Genomic DNA, 24,177 nt, shown 5'->3' with positions numbered 1-24,177 from the left:
CATGTGCGTGTGTGCACAGAAGCCTGATATTGGCCTGTCTGCCTCATTTGGAGGCAGACAGGGCCGAGGATGGGAGTACTTTGCCCTCCTAGCTCCTCCCTCCTGGACAGTCAGTGGCCGGCAGCCACGGCGGTGAGTACTCTAGAGACTCCGAGTCAGTCCGCCACTGCCCAGTTGTGCTGCTTGCCAGCGCGCCGCGCGCCCCAGCCACCCTGGCCCTGCCCCAGAGCAGCTTCCCTTCATCGTTTGGGAGGCGGGGGAGCCGCTCATGCTGCCACCCTGCTCCCAGTGCTGCTGCTCAGCAGTGGCTTTAAAAGTTTTTTTTTAAAACCACACACCCATCCCTGTCCCGATTTCTGCTAATACTGTGTTGTGTTGGCAACCCCGCCCCCAGTGCTTGCAACTGCAAATCACTTAGAGCAGACCATACCCCAAACAGCTGTCAAACTCCCCTTCATCGAGTTTTGAAAAACGCAGATTTACTGGCATGACCAACACAAACATAACAGAGAAAATTGCAGGGCATAACAGAAGGCCTGAGTTATTTTTCAAAAGCCTCTGAAACTAGAGGATTTTTTAAAAACCAGACATACTTTGGGCTAAGCCAGAATTTGCAGCCTCCATTTGAGGAAATCAAAGTCCTGTCTGTCCTGGCCCCTGATAGCCCGCAGGGATGTCGGGGCAAATCCAGCTAATATGTGGACTGGCACACTCCAATCAAGAGTAGATTCACAATAAAAGCCCTGTGTGAAAAGCCTCCTGGGGTCACTCTTCCCAGAGGTATGCAGACCTGCACTTCTCTTTCTTGGGGTATTTATGGTAGGAACACACGACTAAGCATGACTAGCAAAGGAATGTCCTTTTATTTCTTAATCTGATAAATTTAATTTGTCTGCGTATGTCATAGGATTGGGCATAGTTTGATTTATTTATTGCATTTATATTGCATCCTTCCTCCTCTGTGGATCTCTGGGTGGTGTACATTGTTTTTCTCCCCTTTTAGCCTCACAACAATCCAGTGAGGTAGGTTAGGTTGAGAGATGGTAACTGTTCCAAAGTCATGCAGGGAATGGCTGAGTGGGGAACTGAACGCAGGTCTCCCATCTCCTAGTCTGACACTCTTAACCAGGGCTGCTCAACATTGGCCCTCCTGCAGATGTTGGCCTACAACTCCCATAATCCCTAGCTATTGGCCACTGTTGCTGGGGATTATGGGAGTTGTAGTCCAAAAACTGCTGGGGGGGGAGTTGAGCAGGCCTGCTCTTAACAAATACAGCACACTAGCTCTCAATCTCAGTGTTAGAGTGTTGATAGCCTGGTGCCCTTGTGATGGTGCTGCGACAAAGATTTTCCTCTTGGTGTATAATGAAAGAGCAGTAAATTGTCAATGATTTATTTTATGATTATATTTTTTACTACAGGGGGGAACCATTCGGATTCTCTCCCTCAGCCATCAAAATGACTTGAAGTGACACTGCTGGTGCAGCTGCCAGCCATCAGCGCTCCTAACTGCGTATCCCCTGCCCCTACCATGGGCACAAGGAATGGACCCGCTATATCAAGGCTGCACAACTCTGGCCCTCCTGCATATGCTGGACTACAACTCCCACCATCTTCAGCCCTAGTGACCAATAGTCAGGGATGGTGAGAGTTGAAGGGCTGAAGTTGTGTAGCCCTGCACTATATGCATCTTAGTGGGGCAAAGTACACCTGTGTATGCAGTTTTGCTGAAAGTCTGGGGCCAGGCAAAGGGTTTCCTGCTAGAGGACAGAGCAGTCCACTTGGCAGGACTGGGAAGTGCTTTCTTTCCTTTGCTATAATGGAATGAACCTGTTCTTCCTGAAACCTGTTCAACCTGCCCTTCTATCTGGTTCTGAATTTCTTTAGTTTGCAGCATTTAGATTCCAGAATACCTGAAATTAAGGGCCAGCCCAAAATCTTTTGAGTCAGGACTCAGCTTCTTTAAAGCCCTAATCCTTAAGGGCTTTAGCAAATGACTGGAGTTTAGAAAACATCAAGTAGACACATTTCATTCCAGGCATTCTCTACACAGAGATTATTTTTTCAAGCCCCCATGTGGGTTGCTGCTGCCAAGAAAGGCGACAGTTTTATGGCATGGCCTTATCATTGGACAAAAACAGGATTTTAATTATTTTTATGAAGCAGGTTTATCTTGCTGTGTTCAACAGAAACTCCCTGCTGGTTTTTCCTTTCAGTTATAATTCAAATCAATGTACATCAGGGATTTTCCCTTTAAAAAGCAGAGGTTACGACTTGTAATTAAAGAATCTAGAATCTTATAAGCCAGTATGATTTAATCGGCCTGACATGTTGACATTATCTTGTTCAAGAAGCTTTGGGTAGAACAGCCGTGCACACTCCCTCTACAGAAATAAATGATGTCATCTAAGGAACCCATAGAGATCCTGTCCCTTAGCAGGCATCCACACACACATGTGCTTTGTTTTATTCACATGAGCATTGCAGTTGTTTGCAAACTTTAATAGGAGTGGGTTAAGAACACAGGGATTTATATGCTTATATAACCTAATAATTTATTGTCCACAATGCATGATTCCTTGGCTGAGAAATGTAAAAGAGTGTAGCTCTACAAGTTCTAGGTACAAACACCATGTTTTAGGCACAAGCCCAAATTTAGGAGAGCTCTAAGAAAAAAGAAAGAAAAATTGACCAAATAATTATTTACAAACTTTGAAACCTATCAAGGTTTTTCAGGCACATGTGGGCATGTTAGATGTGGTCAGGATAACACCTAAGATCAGGCTCTTCTCTGACTTTTTTTTTTTTTTTAGATGCAAGCAGCCATTGGAGGCCTCCAGATTTGTGGCCTCCTAAATGGATCAGGGCACTGAGAGAACACGTATTTCCCCCCTTTTAGGGCAAATAGCAGCTGGTGTTGTGGGAGGTAGGTTGGGAAAACAGTACGGGGGAAAGGGATAAACATCCTTAGCACCATGATCTATTAATTCCAGCTCTTCCACATATATGCTTTGAGCTTTCTTTCTTTTTTAAGCCACAGGAGATCTGAATTGTGGATCTTTCGCATTTGGCCCTCAGACTTTTGTTCTGAAGACTGTTGTTATTATTTTGATTATGTAGTCTCATTTAGATTTTAATAAAATGCTAATACAAAAAAAACCCAACCCAACCAAAAACCCTTTCCCTAGTGGCAGCAGAAATCCCTTAATTGCCTGCAGCACCTTCTCTGATAGATATACGAGTACTAGCCATAGTAACTGGCTAGAGAATGGTTCTGGATGGGCCATTCAGCCTGATCCATTGAGTCATTTCCTGTGTTTTGCTACTGACTCAGGTAGAAGCAGGATCGAACTCAGCAAGCATTGCGTCTGCCTCAAGTGAAAATAAACATGTCAGCTGATTAGCTTGTGGTAGCTCATGTGGCATAACAGGTTGTTTCCTTACAGATGCTGCTAGGATTACAGCAAGCACTCTCCATGTGTCAAGTCACATCAGCTCCAATGGCAGTGTCATCTGGTTGCTGCCACTGCAATGCTTAGCCTTAGTTGCATGTGCAGGTTAACATTTGTCATTGTTTCATATCTGTTTAACAGAGTCTGAGGATTCTAGCATTGCCCTATTTTAATGGACAGACTATGCTTTAAACTGTGGCATGACGGGCAGAAATCAGTGCAGGTAGCTTTCCCCATCTCTGTACCCCTCTCCATGCTGGAAGAAATGTTTTGATTTCTACCTGCATGTGATTGTTTATGGTGTAGATAATCTAGTGGTGGTGGTGGACGGGGTGGGGGGTGGGAGATGGTAATCATAGCAGTGTTTGAAATCAGCTCAAAATGTCCTTTTTTGAACCAGGTATGTACCATCTGAACCATTTTGGACTAGTACACCTTTCCCTGGGGAGCCTTCAGAGCAATCTTTCATGGCATTGAAAGATCTGTGCTCAGAGATTCCATCCCCCTTCTTCTCAGGCTTTAAAAAAGCTGTTAGTAATATTAAATAAATCTGAAAGCCAGCAGTATTTGTGCCATACTTTAATCGCAAGGAGAGGGAGGGGAGGAGAGAGAGAGAGAGAGAGAGAGAGAGAGAGATGTTTTCCCTTTCAATTGCTAATAGAGTGGATCTATATGAACTGCTTAGGCTGGGACTGCTAATATGAAAATGGCACTGGTTGAACATAGAGAGATGAAAAGGTGACTGCAGAATTAATCTGGGCTTTCTCTCCAGAACACTTGCATTGCATACAACTAATTTAAGAGAATGCCATAGAAATGAAGGCTGCAGTCATACCCACAAGATAGCTGCTTAAATTCTGTTTATGTAAGTTGGATTAAAGCAACCTAACTAGGAGTAGGATTCTAGTCAGTGGTTGACATCTAGATTAGCCAGCTAGGGATGCTGCAGAACTGTGTCCCCACCCAGAGAGGCTGCTCCAAACTCAGTTAGTGTCTTCTGCAGCAGCAGAGCATGTGCACAGGGGGAAGGGGAACAGTTTTTGCTACTCGCCTTGCCCCTGTAAATGTTCTTTACCTTATATATAAATATACCTTATCTATAAATGTTACCTTTACCTTATATATAAATGTTATATATAAATGTTATATATATATCCCTGAGTGCTATGTCACCATCGAGGACATATTCCTGGAAGGCAAAGAGCATTTATGGGGACAGGGAAGAGCAGTGAAAATCATTTCCCCTGCCCTTGCCCATGTGCTCTGCTGTTCTGGAAGACACTGGCTGAGTTCAAAGCGGCCTTTCTGGGCAGGGATGCAGCTCTGCAGCATCCCTAGCTAACTGCTCTGGATGTCAGCCAGTATGATTGGGTTAAGAGTAGCAAAATGTTCATGAAATGGTGGAACACATATGGAAAATGTGATCATAAAGATGAGCAGTAGCTGAGTGTGTTGACTGTTGCTCGCTGTTATATGCCCACATTCATTCTTGGCTGGTTGTTTCCAGGCTTGTTAGGTAGAGTCGTCTTTGACTCCTGGTTGTTAGACATGCAAATATATATGAGACAAAAAGGGGGATTGGTAAAATGGCTGCTGATGTCACAGAGAGGTACTTATGGCTTCCTAAAGCAGTGGTATTCCCCTATGTAATATAATGCCCCCTGTGGGAAAGGCTGTTTTCCAGATGAAACATTGCAGATTTTCTAAAGACAGTCTCTTACCTTGATATCTCAGTTGTTACTATTTATGTTTTTATCTCACTTATTACAATTATATCTTCTCACACTTATAAAATGGTTCAGAAGAAGTTGGTCTGACAGACCCACAATGGTGTGGCACATTATTATATCAGATTGTTCTCATAATATTTCTTTTTAAAGACCCTGACTTGCAATTAATGTTTGCCAGGTTGGTGTTTAATAATCCTATACTGTAAGATTGTACTCCTAGGCACACTTACTGGGAAGAAAGTCCCATTGACCTCCTTGTGATTTACTTCTGTGCCTAGCAACCAACACAAATAGGTTTGTGCTAAATGCCTGAAAATAGATAAGCAATTCTGCCTCCAGAAGTCTCTCTTTGTTATTACCATATTATTTCTCAGACTACTCAATGTTACCTTTTGATTCTGCAGCTAGAATGGTGGTTTGAGTGTGGAGGCTGTTTAGAGCCCCTTGGAAACTGCAGCCATACTTGTTTTGAATGCTTTTTTCAACAGTTTCTCCACAAGGATGTTGAGACCCTGTGCATAATAGTGAACAGTGACACGAGATGTGGATTTTAGACAGGTTTGATGTTTTGCTCTTACTTGGACACTCAGGATATAACTGATTGCTGCTACTGTGTCCACACCAGACTTCTGCTTAAAAACAATGGGAGGCAGACAGTCAAACAATGGAATACATATACGATGAGTTAAAAGTCAAGTCTGCTAACTGTTATGGCTTCCCTCACAAAAGAACCCCAGGAATTTTAGTTCTGTGAAAGAGACTAACATAGTAACTGTGTATCCGAGGATGAACTGGAGCAGTTTGGAGAAACATCTTCCAAAACAGAGATGGCAGGACAACCTCTTTTTAAATGCCAGGTGATTAAGAAGGCATCTGATCCAGAGGACCATGCTACTAAAGCTGATGCCACAATACATTAGTCAGTATCTAAGTCTGCTTCCAGGCATCAGTTTCTCAAGTGATGGTTTCAATCCCAAATGGAAAAGGAAAGCAGGAAGCATCCAACAAGAGGAGGACCTTATCCTGAGAATTGGGTGGTACTGCTGATGGTTTTGCACTGTTGGTGCCCCACTGTTCTGAGCCTCCTAGTAAGTACATTTAAACTAGCAGCAATCACCTCAGGGACGGGCACAGCCGTCACCTTGATTGCAGGCATCTGACATGTCACCTATCTACAAATGCATTAAGGAACGGAAGAGGCAGATGGAGGAAAGAGTTTGTTTTGGCTGTACAGCATTTTGACTCATATAAATGATTTTAAACCTTCAAAGACAGAGAATGCAGCTATTTAACCCAGCCCAACTCTGGGTACCAGTTGAGGGGGTGTAACAGCAGGAGAGAGGGCACGCCCTCAACTCCTGCCTGTGACTTCCAGCGGCATCTGGTGGGCCACTGTGCGAAACGGGATGCTGGACTAGATGGGACTTGGGCCTGATCCAGCAGGGCTGTTCTTATGTTCTAACCCTACAGAAAGGGACCCACCACTGATGTGGTCAGTGTGCCTTGTGAGGCAGGGCCTGGGAGCCGACTCCCTCTGCATTGACTTCGCAAAATTGGTGGCTCCAAAGTTTATTCTAGTGGGCAGCTGGACACTTTTTTTTTTTTTTGCAGTGCAAAAAATAAAATAAAATTGTGCAGTAGAAACTAAAATTTTCTGCAGTTAGGCTTATGAATTTAATAAGAAGTAGGTTGTTCCTTAAAAAGAAATAGAAAGAGGAAAAGGGACAGAAAAGAAAGAGTAAATCTTGGTAACATTGTACAAAAAGTATATTAGAACGTTCCCTTGCTTTCTCTTCTGTTCCTTGCAAAGGCATCTCCATTTTCCTTGCTCCCTCTCTTGTCTTTGCCTTTCGCCGTTTCCCCTTCCACCCTTCTTCGTTCTCCCTCGCTTCCTTTCCATTTCTTCTTTCCCTCTTTACTTAATAGGGGGGGTGATCGTAAGTGGTGGTGAGCTACATTCTCCACGTGTGAAGATCAAGGCTTAGAAAAAACACTGAGTCGTTCTGAGGTATGCCGAGCCGGGTCCTGAGGTTCAATTCCCAACCGAGCGCTGGCTGACTAGGGTTAAAAAACAGCGACTTCGGCTTTTAAAAGAAAAGGGCCGAGGAGAAGGAACTCAGAAGACTTGGCCATGTTGCCGACAAACTCTGATGGGCCTGAGCGGAGACTGAGTGGGAGCCCTACAGAGAAGGAAGGATTCCTAAGCCCGCCTTGAGCTACAGCTGTACATTTTAAAAACAAACAGAAGCAGGCTGCTTCCCAACTTCGGGCCCGCTGTTGGCTGGCGAAGCAAGCGGTGATTGCCGAGGCTGCACTCCTGCCCTCTCGGTGGTTCGGTTGCGGCGGCTCTGCCCATACCTGGCATAGCCGGACGCGGGGCGGAGCCCAGCCAGGGCTGGGGAGGCGGGGCTGGCCAATGGGAGCGAGAGAGCCGGGCGCTCCGGGCCGCCGGTGTGCCGAGGCAGGCTGCAGGTTGCAGAGCGAAGCGTCGTCACATTCCTGTGAGGAGCCCAGCTGGGGCACGAGGGGGCGGCGCTCGCGGACTGAGTGGCTGCTCTCTCTCGAGCGAAGACCCGGGAGCAACTTGCTCCTCTCCAACTTGGATGGTAGGAGGGAGACACACGGAGAGCCGCCGCTAAAGAAAATACCCTGCAAGGGGGACGCCAAGTTCTGCACGGAGGCAAGTTCGCCCACTGGAAGGGAGCTGGTGACCTTGTGCCGCAGGGAGGGCGGCAGCAGCGGCAGCAGCAGCTCTGGGAGAGTGGAGGAGAGCGGGCAGCGGGCGGAGAGAAGAAGCCTCTCCCTCGGGAGCTGTGGGACTGGTTGCGCTCTGCAAAGAGGATTTGCTCTGCTGTTTCTGTCCTCCCGGCTTATGGGAGGGGAGACTCGGCCAGGTAAGAGGGCGCGTCTGCAACGGGCTCCGAGGCCCCTTCTTTTCCCCACCCCCCGTTGTCCGTATGACCTCGGACAAGCTGCTTGCGCCTCTGGCTGTTCTCTCGCCTTCGCTCTGCCCTTCCTGTTTCAGCTTCCAGGCACTTCACCTGCTTCTAGCCTCCAGTGCCCTCTCCGCTTAATACAGTGCCCCCCCCCGTTTTTCTCGTGTGCTCCACAAAGCAGCTTGGGGGTTTCTCATGTTGTTCGGAGATCCACCTGTCAAGCCCACTCTTAGGTCCTGGAAACGTTTTCTTCTTTGCTTTCCTCGGACCACAGCAGGACCCGGGCTCTTAGCCCACTGCCATGAAGGCGGGCGGGGGCCGCAGGGGGCATCTGCTGGGATGGACTCTTCTGTCCACAAGTTAGAAACCAGGCATTTGGCAAACCAGCACTTTTTTTGTTCTCCCTTAAAGAGGGAAGGTGGGGCCACTTGGCAACCTGCCTCTCTCTCTCTCTCTTTTTCCTTCCTTGGGGAAAATCCGCTCCCTCGAAAGTCCTCTGTGGAGTGGCTTAGCCTGTTCTGCCTGCCGGTGTCTCTGTGTCCCCCGCGCAAGTCGCACATTCTAGTGACTACTTGAGGACTGACTCCCTGTTGTTTTGTTTCTGGGATATTGGCTGCTGGGCTTTCAGATGATGCCCAGTCTGCCGTGAAATCAGATTATCGGGGGTTTCTGGTTTTACCCGTCTTCTCCTGGAGGGGCAAAGTATCCTCCCCTTGCCAAATGTAATTGGGCGGGGAGGGGGGGGGAAGGGACTCCAGAAAAATACACTTTACTACAAGGACATTGAAATTGAATTATGGGGTGGCGACTGAAGCTTTGACTGCAAGCACCCACCCACATTTACTGCAATGAGTTGTGATTTGCATGTGGCACAGTCAGCTGAGGCTCCAATATGCATATTGTTCCTTGTCGCACTTGGTTTATGAGCATGTAGCCTCGTCCTTGAACAACTCTTCTGTTTGACTCACCCTATCCCTGAAGGCTCAGAACATGTATCCACAGCTATATCAATAGATGCAATCAATGCATTTAAATGCATCCAAGATGTATTAAAACAGTAAACATGCATAGGGACAGGCTGTAAAGCTGTAATCCTAACCGTATGTAATTGGAAGCAAATTCCATTGTGGACGTCAGTGAGAGATACTTCAGAGTGAAAATGAGGCTGTAATATTTTCTTCTCCCCGCCTCCTTTGAAAATACCAGTTGGCTCTAGCAAATAGAATGCCGTCTGTATGCTCTTCCTCAGCACTTATTCGAAGCCTTTTGCTTCGAACTTTCGGTATCCAACAACAAAGTGATTGGTAGGAGGTGACAATGAGTAGGCACAGGTGGCACCACAGTACAGCTGGCTCAGTTTTCATGGCACATGTTGTATTTACACTCAGTCTGGCAACAGGAGTTCAGCCTTCCCACAGCTCCCTCTAAAGTTAAAGATGAAGCAAATAGGCTTTTTATTATGTAACTTTATACACCCCTCTGCATTAACAGATTCCTTTGCAACCAATGCTGAACAGCCAGTTGCTCTCCATTTGCCTTGAGTTTTAAACCCAATTAGTTGTTAGAAGGGATGCATCTTAGTCTGACTAATGCTGTAATATTTTTGACTTTTTGGTGAGGGCTAATTTCCCCTGCACTCTTCCTGATACAGTGTGCATCGGCTTTCTACTAAGTCTGTCAATAGATCAAAATCAGCACTCGGGCTGTAGTTCAGAAGTGATCATAAATATGCCTTTTCCTCCATGGAGGTTATTTCTGTGTGGGGGAAAACATCATGCGTCAAGCAGCCCTGAGCTGTATTGCCATACCTGTTATGTAAATAGGGCTGTTCCCTTGGGGCCTGTCCTGTGTTCACCCCTCTTTCCCAGGGACTTTCTGTATTAGGTGGCATTGTTTGAGCCTGTAGCTGAGGGCTGAAACCTTCTGGGATCTGTTCACAGCCTTGACACTGAACTGGGGTTGTGGCCTTAGGCAAGTTGCTCTTCTCTTGACAAAGGCAAGGTAATGCATATCAACAAGATTAATTTGAATTACTCATACACTTTACTGAATTCCAACTATAATCGCCCAGAAGAAAGAAGCATGGCTGTTGCTATGGAGGGTTCAGTCAGCAAAAGCCTCAGCACATGCACTAGCCATTGCTTTTAAAGAGCATAAGGAATGGAATAAAAACAACATACTAGTACCCTATTGATACCTTGGAAATGAGACAGGTCCAAGTTGCCAGGTGGGTAAAGCAGTAGAAAGTATTTCAGAAAACTGCCAGTTCCACTTGCATTGTTACCAGATAACTTCCTAATAACTCTGCTGCAAATGAGTACTTGATTAATTGTTCTGTAGGTTCTCTGTTGTTATGAGGCTTGCTGCACTGCTATCTAATGCATTATAGCCTACAGAAACACATGTCAGTTTTCATGGTTTGGGATGGTTTTGCACTGGTAAAGTAGTAAGTGTTCTGGTTCTATCTATCTGAGAATAAAATTCAGGAATTGACAATGGAAATAAAGGCAAGGAAAGAAAGATTTAGATTAATTCTGTGGGTGAAATAATGGGGCATATAATCTGTATTCACTGCTGGATTAAAGGAGAGGCAGTAGAGGCGACTACCTATGGTGGCAAAACTCCCGCAGCAGCAAATTTCGGTCATATGAAGAAAAAAATTAACTTTAAAACTGCCACCACACAGCAGTGTGGCGGCAAGAGCTCCTTGTGCACCCGCCAGTCTCCCAAATTATGATGGTGGCAGGTGTGGGAGGCGGAGAGAGCAGACAGGCCGGCAGTGATACCCCTCCTAACCCAAGCCTGCCTACCTCCCAAATGACAGCAATCGCCCGATTTCAGGCCTTTCTGCGCATGTGTGTGAGTGTGCAGAAAGGCCCAATTTTGGGTGATTGCTGTCATTTGGGAGGTAGGCAGGCTTGGGTTAGGAGGGGTATTGCCGCCCTTTCTGCCAGCACGCTGCCGCATGGCGGCAGTTTTAAACTAAAAAAAAAAAAGATTTTAACTTCTTCCTCTCTTGCCGCTGGGGCGGTAAATTTTTGGCTGCCTACAGGCAGTAAAGAGCTTAATCTGCCCCTGTCTGTATTCTATAGTACTGAAAGGTTAAAGCTGGATAAACCATACCTCCATCCATATATAGTAGAAGACATCTAATGGAATGGAGAAGGATGTTTTAAATGATTTTTTGTGTACATCATGTATAAATTACCTGTAGAGCTGTCTGTTATATGTTAAAGAAGAAAACTGTTGTTTGTGAAAACTGCTGTCTGTTATATGTTGAAGGAAAAAATTGTTGAAGAAAAAAACTGGTTACAAATGGATTACATGGGAAGCTGCCGTATACTGAGTCAGACCATTGGTCCATCTAACTCAGAATTGTCTGCACAAACTGGCATCAGCTTCTCCAAGGTTACAGACAGGAGTCTTCTCAGTCTTGTCTTGTAGATGCCAGGGAGGGAACTTGGAATCTTCTGCAATTTAAGCATTGGTATTGATATTACTAACACAAAGGGGTGGGGGGTGGGGAGAGCGTTGTGTAAATCCAAATCTCGTTCTTGTGTAAAGGTATAACAATCCTGATACTTAAACATTATTATGTAACTGTTTTAACTGATAAGTAGTTAATATTGAATATTGCACTGTAAATACAGGTACTATGATCTCATAGCCTTTTCCTGATCTTTCAGTCATGATTAAGGAACATGAGATGTTATGTCTGCACTAATCTATAGTGCATATCTAAATATGAGTGTTATATGTGATATAATTTATAAGGTGTATACATGTTGTATACTTCAATGGGTAAAGAGATTGCTAATTCTTTTATTAACTAAGATATAGGATCCAGTTGGGCAAGAATAGCACCTTCTTCCCCATCAGTACAGAATAAAATGGAACAAAAGTAATTTAAATTTAACCAAATTTCTTCTGAAAATAGTTGAGCATTTTTCTTTTGGCCACTACTTTCGCTTTCAGATTATAAATCCAATATGACAACTGTCAATTCCACAAGGATCAGTATTATCAGCTGTGGTTTTTAGCTGCTTTATGTGGCTGCTGAATGAGATTTCCCAAACCTTTGGAGTACAATGTCATGAATATGCAGATGACATACAGCTCTATATTTCATTATCTTAGCATCCACAGGCAGCTGTCTTGAACCAGTGCTCAGAGGTTATGGTTGAGTTGTTGAGGGTTAATGGGCTGAAACTAAATCCAGACATGATGGAGATAATGGGCTGGTTCAACTTGCCTTCCTGTAGTTGCCACTGAAACGCCCTTGTTCTGTGCTGATGATCCGCACATGATATAATGTTTGGATTATTCTCCATCCGCCAATGCATTCACATTTAGTGTTAGCAGTTGGCCTGGTGCATAGGGAGAGAAGTTCTGAGGCTGCTCTCTTGGTGTGAATCACCAGCATGGGTAAGGGCTCTTCAGTGGCAGAACAGTATGTTGAGAGGAAAAGTGAAACACATGCTCTAAGAAAGATGTGTTTGCCTATTAAAGGGGTATAGCTCCCTGCCAGAGCAAGCTTGCCATGAGGAAGTGCTCCAGGACTCGGCTTTGTTGCTGGATAAATGGGTATTGGCCAATGGCATCAAGGGACTCCTAAAAATTATGTTCACTATAATGCATTCATGATGTATCCAACAAAAACTTTAATTCTACTGTCCATGAGCAATTTCATTCCGGGTACTGTAGTCTTCTGTGCAGGGGCATAGCAAGGTTGGAGTGGGCCCAGAGACAAGATTTTAAAATGGGCCCCACCTCACTGAAGTAAAATTTTATCTACCTATCTACCTCCTATGTGCCACAATAGAACATCATCCTAAATTATCTTTTTAATGGTTTTGTAAATTGTGGACGATGCAAGTCATTTAACAGTATTAGAGAAAGACATGCTGTTCTAGTAGCTCCAGGTCCTCACATCAATTTTGGAAGATGAGTACAACTGAAGGAAGCCCGGATGGGTGCGCAGCTGGGGGAGTCAGTCATGTGACTTGCCTCTGGGTGGCCCCCAAGGCAGTGGGCCCCCAAACAACTGTCTCCCCTTGCCCTATTATAGTTACACCCCTGCTTCTGTGTTTCAACAATTTTTGTCTTTGACTAAGGTTTTCTAGTTATCATTGATATTTCTGAAAAGTATGTTTAATGGGAATCCTTGTGGAATAAGGTAGTGATCTGCTTTATCCCATAAGTTCATAATTCTGGAATAAATTGGGATCTCTTATCAGGTCAAACATTCTGCAGTGAATACAGAAGTATTCACTATGTGTAGACTAAGCATGCTAAACTTTTATTGGACTTGAGCTTTTTTAAAAAAATGCTGGTTTCCCCCCTCCCCATGGGATGCTAGGTGGAAATCTCATTTAACATGAAATTGCCACTGACGTGTACAAACTTCCTAGATGTAAACAGATGTAAGCGCCTGCACAGGTGTGTCGGAAACTTCCAGTCATATCCAGACAACAGGGGCAATGCGGCGGCAGGGAGGTACGCTGCCGCCCCAATGGGCTTGCAAGTAAATGGATGCTGGTGGGGGGAAAGCAGCGGGAGGGGTAAGTGCACCCTCCCCCATCTTAAAGCCGCACCTCCACCACCATCAAGCCTCCCCGCTGCAGTTCTGTGCACATTCCTAGTACCAGCTTATCCCAGCTTCCCAATGTGAAAGCAACATTGCTTCTTGTATATCACCTGATTATGGAAACTGAACCACCTCCGAAACACTTATTGTGGAGAAATTGTTGTAACCTTAAATTAATGTTGAGTGAGCAGATATTTGAGTCTTTATCAGGAAACTAGGTTCTTGCAGAATGCAGTTAAAACTATTAGGCAATGTTGCATCTACACATAACTTAATTTATAACAGAAGTCTGCAACAATGCTGTAGCAAGAGAGAGGCAAGAACTTATCCTTGTTTACCATCTGCATATTGTTTATGTTGAGCCTTTTGCTCAGAATTGTATTGCTCTAACCATGCCTTTTTTCTTTTTTTTTTTTTTTTTTTTGATAGCTACTTTCATATTGTTGGATATTCTAGAGAGAATCGAGATTCAGTGGTCAAAAAACCTGCCAGTTTAAGGACAGAGTTGAGGCTATCTCAGTCTGGTTCAAGCTCCACAAAGTTGGGAAATTGGAACCTAAGGCTAATGCCTTAACACACATGCCACGTGATCAGTAAAGATGTTGTGCAGTGTCACGTCATGCTCACTTACCTTCAATGCACCAAACTTCTTGCCTTCCATACACCCTTCTTGCCTTCCATGCACCCAAACTTTTATTTGGTCTTTGAGGCCCAATTTAAGATGGGGAGGATGGAGTGCTTGACACCAGCAAAAATGCCCCATGTTGTTGTCCTGTGTTGCATACCTGCATCACACTGGGTTTGTGTTGCATATGTTTGTGTTTGCATGTTTGAGTTGCATTGCATCTGTTCACGTTTTTGTATTTGCATGTATCTGAGCTTGTGTGAATCTTTGCATCTGTCTTCTTTGCGCTGCATCTACGTTTGGTATTCGAACAGCATCTGTGCAAATCTGTTTGAGTTTGTGTTGTATCTGTGTTTGTGCATTTGTGTTGCATCTGTGTCTGTGTGATTGTGTGTTTCTGCTACATGTGTTGTGTGCATTTTCATGTTGTGTGCTTTTATGTTTGAGCTGCATGTCTGTGCATCTGGGGTATGTGTGTTTGCTTTTCTGTTTGTGCATGTCTGTGTGTCTCTGTGTTTGAACTTTCAAAATCATTCCATACAACTCCAACACCATCCATTTCTCCCTCCCCCCACCAGTGCCACTAACAAACCACCTGGCTTTCTCCAACTGCCCATTCCATTATTCTGCCTTCCATCACCAAAAGAATAGGCATTGGACTTACAATAGAATCACTAGCTGGCTGCCCCCACCCCGGTGATGTCAGAGGACTGGTGAACATCTCAGTATTCTAGCTTCATTGTCAAACCAGACACGCTCTGTATAACTTTGCCACCACTTGTCACCCTTAGGCTTTAATGGGGCAGGAAAACCTTAACTTTTGAAATGCTGCTCAAAACTTCTGCCAGACCAGATGAAAGCTTTAGACTTCACTTACCTTGTGTGCCTTCTGGAATTCCAGAAATTCTTCATGCTCTTCTGTGTTGCTCTGTCATGGGCTCTAAAACCTTCTTTTGCAGGATGTGAGTGTGAGAAGAACTCTAAGCTCTTCTAAACTCGTTTCCTCACTCTTATTTCTAAATGTGGGATTAGCCTTAATGACTAACTTATATAGTTCAGGTAAGTGTGGTATAATATGCAAGCTATTATTTGGATTGCAAAGGTTGAAATTTTGTTCCCTCATCAGAATTGAGTGTCATGGTCCCCCACTGCATTCATTGTTTATTGATTGATTGGTTTTAGAAGACTGATACTCTGCCTTACAGTCAAAAGATCCTCAAAGCAGTGTACAACAGATTGCAATAATATAACAAAATGCAGGCAACCTATGTACAAGCCTTTAGTCCTGTGACTGATGGCAGAGGCCAGAATGTGCTTTGCTTCAGATCTGGAAGTGCTCCTTTCTTTTTGGCAGGGAAAAGAGAAGTGAACTTTCTACAGCTGGTCCTTCTCTGGTCAGTAGTAGGGGCCAGGCTGATCTTCCCCTTGCCAAGATATTCTGCAGGTGGTAGAGTGCAATCTCCGAGGAGCACTTCGTCCCTTTTATCTTTGTCCCTGTAAATCTTGGATCTAATCTACACAGTGTAGTTTTGCTGACTAGCAGTTGTCAATCTAGCTGTATTGTAACAATGTTTGGGATATGCAGAGGTGTGGGAGAGTAGTGCATGTTCCAATTTGGCATCCTGTTTATACAATGAGCAGTGTTATGCAAAAGTTCATGTGAGAAGATTAAGATTGAATCTCATTCTCAAACTAAGTACTCTGTCATTGGTACAGTTTTAGTTGGGAAATGTAGTTGTCAGTGTTCTGATTCTGCAGAACATGCACATATTTCCGTCTTGTCTGTTCTGAACAATAGATGCAGCCTACAACAGTGAAATCATTTGAAAAAGCAGTAACCTCTACTGCATTACATTTTAAATGTGGAAGGATACTGTAAAATTCTGATCTTCAGCTGATGGAGCATGATCTGTAGCTGGGTCACCATTGACTTATGTGTTGCAAGTGATCCTGTCACCATTATATTGGCTGCTAATTGTCAGAGAAGAAGCCCATGTACAGTGGGAGAAGAGAATAAATTTAAATGGGTGTCCTGGGCACTTGCAGATACTGCTTGCAAAAGTCTTGGCTGCACGAACTTGTAAGTTGTTAAAAATAAAATAAAATACAAGTGAGTCTTATGTTAAAGGGTGGGTCCAGTGTGGGAAAGGATTGCTGTAAAAATACCTCTGAGGAATTCTTCTTTGCTTGTCTGGTTGTCATTAAATCTCATCTGATGTAGACTGTGCCAAATAACCTTTCATGTGTGCAATGGGGGGGGCAATTTTAGCTGATTCCTCCTCTGCCCTCTGTGCCTTCTGTGAATATGTTCCTGAGGTCCCTGCAACCCTCTGGGGCATAGTTTTGGGAAGCACAGAGGGAAGCACGGGTTGACAAAAATCATTCCTCTCCCAATACACATGGGAAATATTGTTTGCATACAGCATTACTAGAAGTCAGCTTCTCTGTTTGTTATTGGCTCCTCTTCTGCTTTGGTAAAAATGGGAAGGGAAATAATTCACTGTAATGAAATGTGTGGGACTAATTCAGTGCCAAATGTCAGTATATTGGTTATCTTTCAGTCCCTGTTTAACATGCCCAACATGCTTTGCTTTTGACATGGCAGATATAATCGGGAGTACAAACATCCAGTTGCCTGTAGTGTTTTAAAGATTGGGCCTGGTGACTGGCATCCATGTTCCTGGATAACTTTCTTAAACACTTTTAGTACTAGGACACTGAAAGATAAGAGCAATTAATCATCAGGAGAATGACTGTGGATATCTGCAAAGTGCTGTTCCTATAGCACAACATTACTGCAACCAGCAGTGACTCAGAGGAAGAGCTTCCATATCAGTGGCTATGATTTCAAGGGAGTTTTGAGCCCTGGTACCTCTCAGTTAACAGATTCAAGGTGGGGATAGATAGTTAAGAGAGACTGGAATGCCTTAGCAAGAGCAAGATCCCTCCAGTCTTCCTTCCCTAGTTATAAGAAAAGAATGCTGTGTCTTCATGTCATCTAGTTAGTGGTCTTTTGGCTCCTCTTTAGATAGTCAGTTTCAACAAATATTCAATAGCAACTCTGTTGTATGAACATAGCTATATGCTAAAAGCCAATGTGAGAAATAAATGCTCGTTTTGGGAGGCAGCTGAGAATCATTCAATCTGACTTTCCCCTCCCCTACAATGGATAAATGTTTCTGCCCTCTACGGGAAGCAAAACAGTTCCATTTACATCATCATTTTTCTCTGAGCCAATTATGCTAGTTTGTTAGACTCTTGCTGTTATCAAGACTGCCTATACCATCTGGAGGAGATACTGACAGGAAGCATTTACAGCTAGGTAAGGCAAGTGTATAATTGGTGGGAGGGATGGAGGTAGAAAAAGGAAGTCTGTTTTGCTGAAGCTCACAAAACAGGTGGACAATGCAGAGGAGAACAGAACCTAAGCTTCTGAAGCATCAGTGGCATAGAAATCATTAGAGAAAAAATTGAAGGGGGGCACGGGGGGGGGCAAAGTGCATTTCTGGGTAGGCAAGCTGTGTAGCATATGTTAGATTTCTGAAACAGAAATAGGAGTAGGTGGGGGACTCCCCCCCAATATCAGTCCAATTATGAGTGCATGTGCACACATTCCAGTTATGTAGTGAATGTAATCTTGAGTGAAGGATATGTGCTTGTGTCACTTCATCTGCATATATACAAAAATGTCATGCTTAATTCCTAGTGTGTTTTGTTTTCTAAGAGACTCTCTTGGTATTTGCTTAAACAGTAATAATCAGTATATCATTCTTCTCTCCCCCCACACTTGTGTTTACCTTGGGCTTTTCTCATGGACTTGTGTAAATGTTGTTGTACTGTAACCCAGAAACAAAATCCTACCTTTCTCCCTATTATGGAGTCAGAAGCCATCATTTTTCCATTTGATCTTCAATGGAAAGTTCTCTTAAAACTGAGAGTATCTTTCTTAGTGCAGGGTAGATAAGTGTATCAGATGTGAGTTTTGAACTTTGTTGATCCAGTTGTCTTCAGGCACATATGGAGTGTGTGTAAAAAATGGCTACAGTTCTGACAGAAGGCAGCCTTTTTGCACATATTGCTTTCCAAAATGACTTTTAATGTACATATGCTTTCAGGTATATACTATACTGTACTGTGAAATCAATTGGTTGTAGAAGTTTGAGTTTCAAAATGTACCTGTGCCTTTTGTTCATGCATTCTTCTCCCATTTATCACATTTGCTCCCTCTCTTCTATTCATGCTCAATGTTCAAAGAAAACACTAAAAAAAATAGATGCTAAATCAATGCACAATTGAACTAAAAGTGTCTTGTCAAACTGAATAGTAGTAACTTCATAATGTTCTTTTGACTTGCTTATAAACGTATCCTAGGATTTTGCTGGACTGGCAAATCTATGGGATGAAGTGAACCAATGCAGTGTTCTTATGTAAGAAATTACTTTGGTAGTGTGTATGTATGGCATGTAGGCATTTTAGAATTAGAATGCCAGGCGGTGGCTCACTGGCCAATTACTATGTCATAGAAGTGGCCAGAAAATAGAAGTAGCCAGAAAATCTCTTTAAGGTCTTAATATCTACAAAAATAGATACTGCAGTGTAAATTTCATAAGCAGAAGTATTCAAGTCTCTGGCACGTCATTTATTCTTGTCCTGTGCTGATTTTTAACTGTGCTGTTGCAAGCCAAGCTGGTTGTCATATGCCTGCTGACTGCCATACACTAACTAGGCTTGAATTGGCTTTTGACACCTGATTGCAACTACTCAAAACAACTGTGGTTGTGACTGGGTGTTGAAAGCTCATTCAAGCTGAATACAGCATGTGGCAGTTAGCATTCCTGCAACCATATTCTCAGCAGTGTGGCTGAAAGTTGTAAAGGAAAGGAAAGGTTGTGCCGTTGAGTCAATGTCGACTCCTGGCGACCACAGAGCCATGTGGTTTTCTTGGTAGAATACAGGAGTGGTTTACCATTTCCTTTTCCCACGCAGTATGAGATGAGGCTTTTCAGCACCTTCCTATATTGTTGCTGCCCGATATAAGAGTTTCCCATATTCTGGGAATTACACCAGCAGGGATTCGAACCAACCTCCTCTTGCTCTCCAGGCAGGTTGCTTCCCTGCTGCACCATTAAGTGGCTGAAAGTCGCCATAGCCTGACAAAAACATGCTGCCTGCCATGGATTGCTGTGAATAGGCCTTTAGAAGTGAGAATGTGTAGCAGTGCACACACAGAGTATCTAATCAGAACTGCTTGTGCATGTGACCTCGTCAAAAAAAGAGCCAGCAGTCTGTCTTCTGCACCCCACTCCAGCTTGTTGTAAGGATACAACCCTAGTCTAGGATGTAACCCGACTACTTAAAATGTGACAGGTAGACGCTGACCAGAATGTTTATTGTGAATGTGTTTATTTCTGGAGAGGGAGCCTGCTAAAGATAAGGCATTCGTTCACAGGTCCTTGGAAATGGAAGGTATGCAGTGAATTATGCTTGATGCTTCTCTTTCTCCATTGCTGCTGTGCATGAATGAAAATGTATCTGATAAAACACTGGCATGGTTACTTAGAGCCATTCTGTGATACTTTCTCCTCTGCTCAGTTTTAAAAGACCCTGCTGAGAAACAATGGTTTGTACTTTGTCAGTTGAACACCAGTTGGTTAGCTGAAACACTGATTATGTTGTGAAGGGTGAGATAAAGTGGTGAGTTTTTCTGAAAGATAAGAAGCTGAATTGCTTAACTACAGGTGTGGTTCATTTGAGCTGTAGAAAAGGCCCATTAAGAATGTGTGTCTGTGTTTGTGGTTTGGATTAAATATTACCTTTTTGGCAAACTAATAACATGTGATGCTCCCAGATGTGGGCACTGGCAAAATGCACCTTATTGAATGTTTCAACCTAAATTAATCATTGGCCACTTGATTATATATGTAGACATGAGGTCAGTTTTGGTTTCCTGAAAACATTAGAGGTCTTTAACCCTGAATTGTTGAACAAAAGTATGAGTGTGCAAGTGTATTAACAGATGCAGAAAAGTACCTAATTACTTCAGGCACACATGCAACTTTATTTTTTTAAAAAAATGCATCCTAGCAAGATCATAAGGCATGTGCAAATTCTAGGGTGGTGTTTTCATTTTTCCTGCTTAATTTTTAAAATGTGTATGTAATTTCTGCTTATCTGGATGACCTCAGGTAAAATAGTATATATAGTGATCGGGTGAATTAAAGGGGTCACCCCCCCACCCTAAAATACACCAGCTTGGTGGATTGCTGATTTTTGCAGCCTGATCCTGTACATGTTTACTTAGTAGTCCCACTAGGTTCAGTGGTACATACTTTCAAGTGTGTGTGTGTGTATGTGGGAGGAATAGATAATTACTGTGTTTATATAAATACCAGTGAAAATCTAGTGGTTTTGAGCTTTCCAACAGAACTTATGTAAAAGGAATGGCATCCAGAATGGTCATCTTCCTCTGCAGAGATAGTGGGAAACTACAGGTAAGTTGAACAACAACAAAAGTTCAACAACAAAAACTACTGAGCAAGTGATATCTTTTGCTACAGTCATCTAAATGTTTTGCTTAACTACTTTTTAAGGCTTAAAATGGACAAAGGTTCAGTACTTAGGGTGTAGTCCATCTCCATGCACTGCATCACAACAGCTGTTCTTGGAGCTATTTGAAGGGTCTCCTTCATCACAGTGAATTTGTAATTCACCGATTTGCTGGCAGACCAGACTGGTCTCTTCAACTTTGCAACTTGACCTATATTAATGCTTTTTGTCTGAGTTCTAATTCTTCTAAAAGCATCCAAATAATGCAAATGATGGGAGCAGCAACCTGCACTACACTTTTTTCTAAGGGGCCTCTCAAAAAATAAGTGATCAGCTGCTGGGGCTGGGTCAGGCAGCAGGAAGACATCTGACCCGCTAGTAGCAGTGATGGTGATGGCTCTGACAGCTGGCTGGGTGGTCTGAAAATGGTGTCATCTCCCACCCCCCAGCTCTTCTTACTGTGCTTACAGAGAGGACGTTTCTGATGTCATGCTGTGACGAGGTAGGCTGTTAGGCAGTACTGGGGAGGAGTCAGCTGTCATGGTGCACATTGGCACCAACTATGTTGGGAAATGCAGTCAGGAGGTCCTGGAAGCCAAATTTAGGCTAGGGATCTGCACAAAACCACCTGGCCCAGTTTGAGTTTGAACCTAATTAAAACTGCACCCGGCCAGTTTGGTTTTGGCCTCCTTCAGCACCCCCCCCCCCCAGTTCTGTTCGGGGGCGGTTCAACAAACAATTGCTGATCTCCTAGCAAAATGTGTAATTTGTCCCTACAGTCAGTCTCTATACCAGAGGACTGGAAAGTAGCCAATGAAACTCCGATTTTCAAAAAGGGATCCGAGAAATTACAGGCCGATCAGCTTAACTTCAGTGCTGGGTAAATTGATGGAAAGCATACTTAAGTTCAGAATTGTTAAACGTATTGAAGAAAAGGCCTTGCAGAGGGAGAACCAGCATGGCTTCTGCAAGGGAAAGTCTTGCCTCACTAACCTTTTGGAGTTCTTTGAAAGTGTCGACAGGCATGGGGATAAAGGTGATCTGGTTGACATAGTATACTTGGACTTCCCTAAAGCTTTTGACAAAGTTCCCCACCAAAGGCTCCTGAGTAAACGTAGCAGTCATGGGATAAGGGGACAGGTTCATGTGTGGATCAGTAACTGGTTGAAGGACAGGAAACGGTGGGTGGGGGAGGTAGGAATAAATGGACAGTTCTCAGAATGGAGGGAAGTGAAAATTGGTGTCCCCCAGGGATCAGTACTGGGATCAGTGCTCTTTAACTTGTTCATAAATGATCTAGAAGTTGGGGTAAGCAGTGAAGTGGCCAAATTTGCAGATGACACTAAACTATTTAGGGTGGTTAAATCCAAAACAGATTGTGAGGAGCTCCAAAAGGATCTCTCCAAACTGGGGGAGTGGGCAACAAAATGGCAAATGTGGTTCAGGGTAAGCAAGTTTAAAGTGAAGCATATTGGGGCAAAAGAAGTCAACTTGGAAAAAGGCTAATTCCATGCTAGGAGTCATTAGGAAGGGGATTGGAAATAAAAATGCTAATATTATAATTTATTTTATTTATCATATTTTTATACCACCTGATATGTACATCTCTAGGCAGTGTGTGATATATACATCTCTAGGCAGTGTGTATAATGCCCTTATACAAATCTGTATTGTGGCCACATCTGGAGTACTGCATATAGCTTTGGTCACAGTATCTTAAGAAGGATATTGAAGAACTAGAAAAGGTGCAGAGGAGGGCAGCCAAGACAATCAGGGGGCCCTGGGGCACTTTCCCTATGAGGCAAGGCTACAACATCTGGGGCTCTTTACTTTAGAAAAGAGGCGACAGGGGAGACATGATTGAGGTGTATACAATTATGCATGGAGTAGAGAGGGTGGACATAGAAACTTCTCTCTCACACACTCTAGAACCAGGGGTCATTCCATGAAACTGAAGGTCAGGAAATCTAGGACAGACAAGAGGAAATACTTTTTCACACAGTGCATAATTAATCTATGGTATCTATACTCACTTCTCACAACTAGTGGTGTGCCCGAACCGGTCCAGCGGCCATTCCAAAGAATGGCCGAACTGCCGGACCGGTTCGGACTGGGCTGGTTCGGGTCCGGGTGGGGGGTATATCTTTAAGGGCGGGGAGGGCTTGCTTAGCCCTCCCGCCTCCTTGCCCCCGCCAGCGCCCGTATTTAACATTATAGGGGCGCTGGAAACCAGCCGCCCCCCCCCCGCCGCCGCCACCGCCGCCGCCACGAAATCACTCTTAAAAACATCCAGCCCTCCCTCCCTCCCAGCTAGCTGCCCGCCCGCCCCCCCACCCACCCACCCAGTCGCTCACCCGGTCGGTAGATACTAAGCGAGAGGAGCTCCGGCACAGAGCTCCTCTCGCTAGGAAGGCCTCCGGGAGAATGGTGGCTTGCGCGTGCGCGCATGCGCGCGCCGCAAACCACGCCGTTCTCCGGAGGCCCGGTCTACCCGCCGGGAAAGGGCCGGGTAGACCGGGCCTCCGATCGCTGGGTAGACCGGGCCTCCGATCGCCGGAGGCCCGGTCTACCCAGCGATCGGAGGCCCGGTCTACCCGGCCCTTTCCCGGCGGGTAGACCGGGCCTCCGGAGAACGGTGTGGTTTGCGGCGCGCGCATGCGCGCGCAAGCCACCATTCTCCCGGAGGCCTTCCTAGCGAGAGGAGCTCTGTGCCGGAGCTCCTCTCGCTTAGTATCTACCGACCGGGTGAGCGACTGGGTGGGTGGGTGGGGGGGCGGGCGGGCGGGCAGCTAGCTGGGAGGGAGGGAGGGCTGGATGTTTTTAAGAGTGATTTCGCGGCGGCGGCGGGTGGCGGCGGCGGCGGGGGGGGGGGGCGGCTGGTTTCCAGCGCCCCTATAATGTTAAATACGGGCGCTGGCGGGGGCAAGGAGGCGGGAGGGCTAAGCAAGCCCTCCCCGCCCTAAAAACAAGGCCCCCCTTCGGTGCCGGTCCGGACTTCTCCGGACCGTGCACATCCCTACTCACAACTCTAATCAGGAACTCCACCTGCACTGTAGTGTAGATTGAGCTAACTTGCTCTAGAAGTATCCCAGCAAAAGCAGTTGGTGCAGATGCACTTCCAGTACAACCTGCTGCTTTGTAGCACCATTGCTTGTTAATGGTGTTCATAGATTTCTTTGTAGCACCATTGCTTGTTAATGGTGTTCATAGATTTCTTAGCAGCTTATGTTTAGCTGATAACTTCGTTATTGCCTGTAAAATCCTGAACAGGATTATTTAAAAGGTCCACCGCTGTCTCTTG

General features: G+C 44.6%; 1 protein-coding gene across 6 annotated transcripts in view; it reads left to right on the top strand.

Annotated features, from left to right (window-relative positions):
- The window catches only part of RASSF7 (Ras association domain family member 7), a 156,020-nt gene that overhangs the window by 50,369 nt on the left and 81,474 nt on the right, over positions 1-24,177 (top strand). For 2 of the 6 annotated variants that reach the window (XM_053283396.1, XM_053283395.1), the window contains exon 1: positions 7,463-8,076. The exons of 1 other annotated variant lie outside the window; for it this stretch is intronic. The gene's annotated coding sequence lies outside the window, so the exon portion shown is untranslated. Of the gene's footprint in view, positions 1-7,461; positions 8,077-24,177 lie in introns of those variants that run through there. 3 more of the 6 variants (XM_053283394.1, XM_053283392.1, XM_053283391.1) reach the window with 3 other exon arrangements.

This window comes from Hemicordylus capensis, chromosome 1, assembly GCF_027244095.1.
Source record: "Hemicordylus capensis ecotype Gifberg chromosome 1, rHemCap1.1.pri, whole genome shotgun sequence".
NCBI lineage: Eukaryota > Metazoa > Chordata > Lepidosauria > Squamata > Cordylidae > Hemicordylus > Hemicordylus capensis.
Note: the sequence above shows the minus strand (reverse complement) of the source record. Positions and strands in the feature narration are given on the sequence as shown.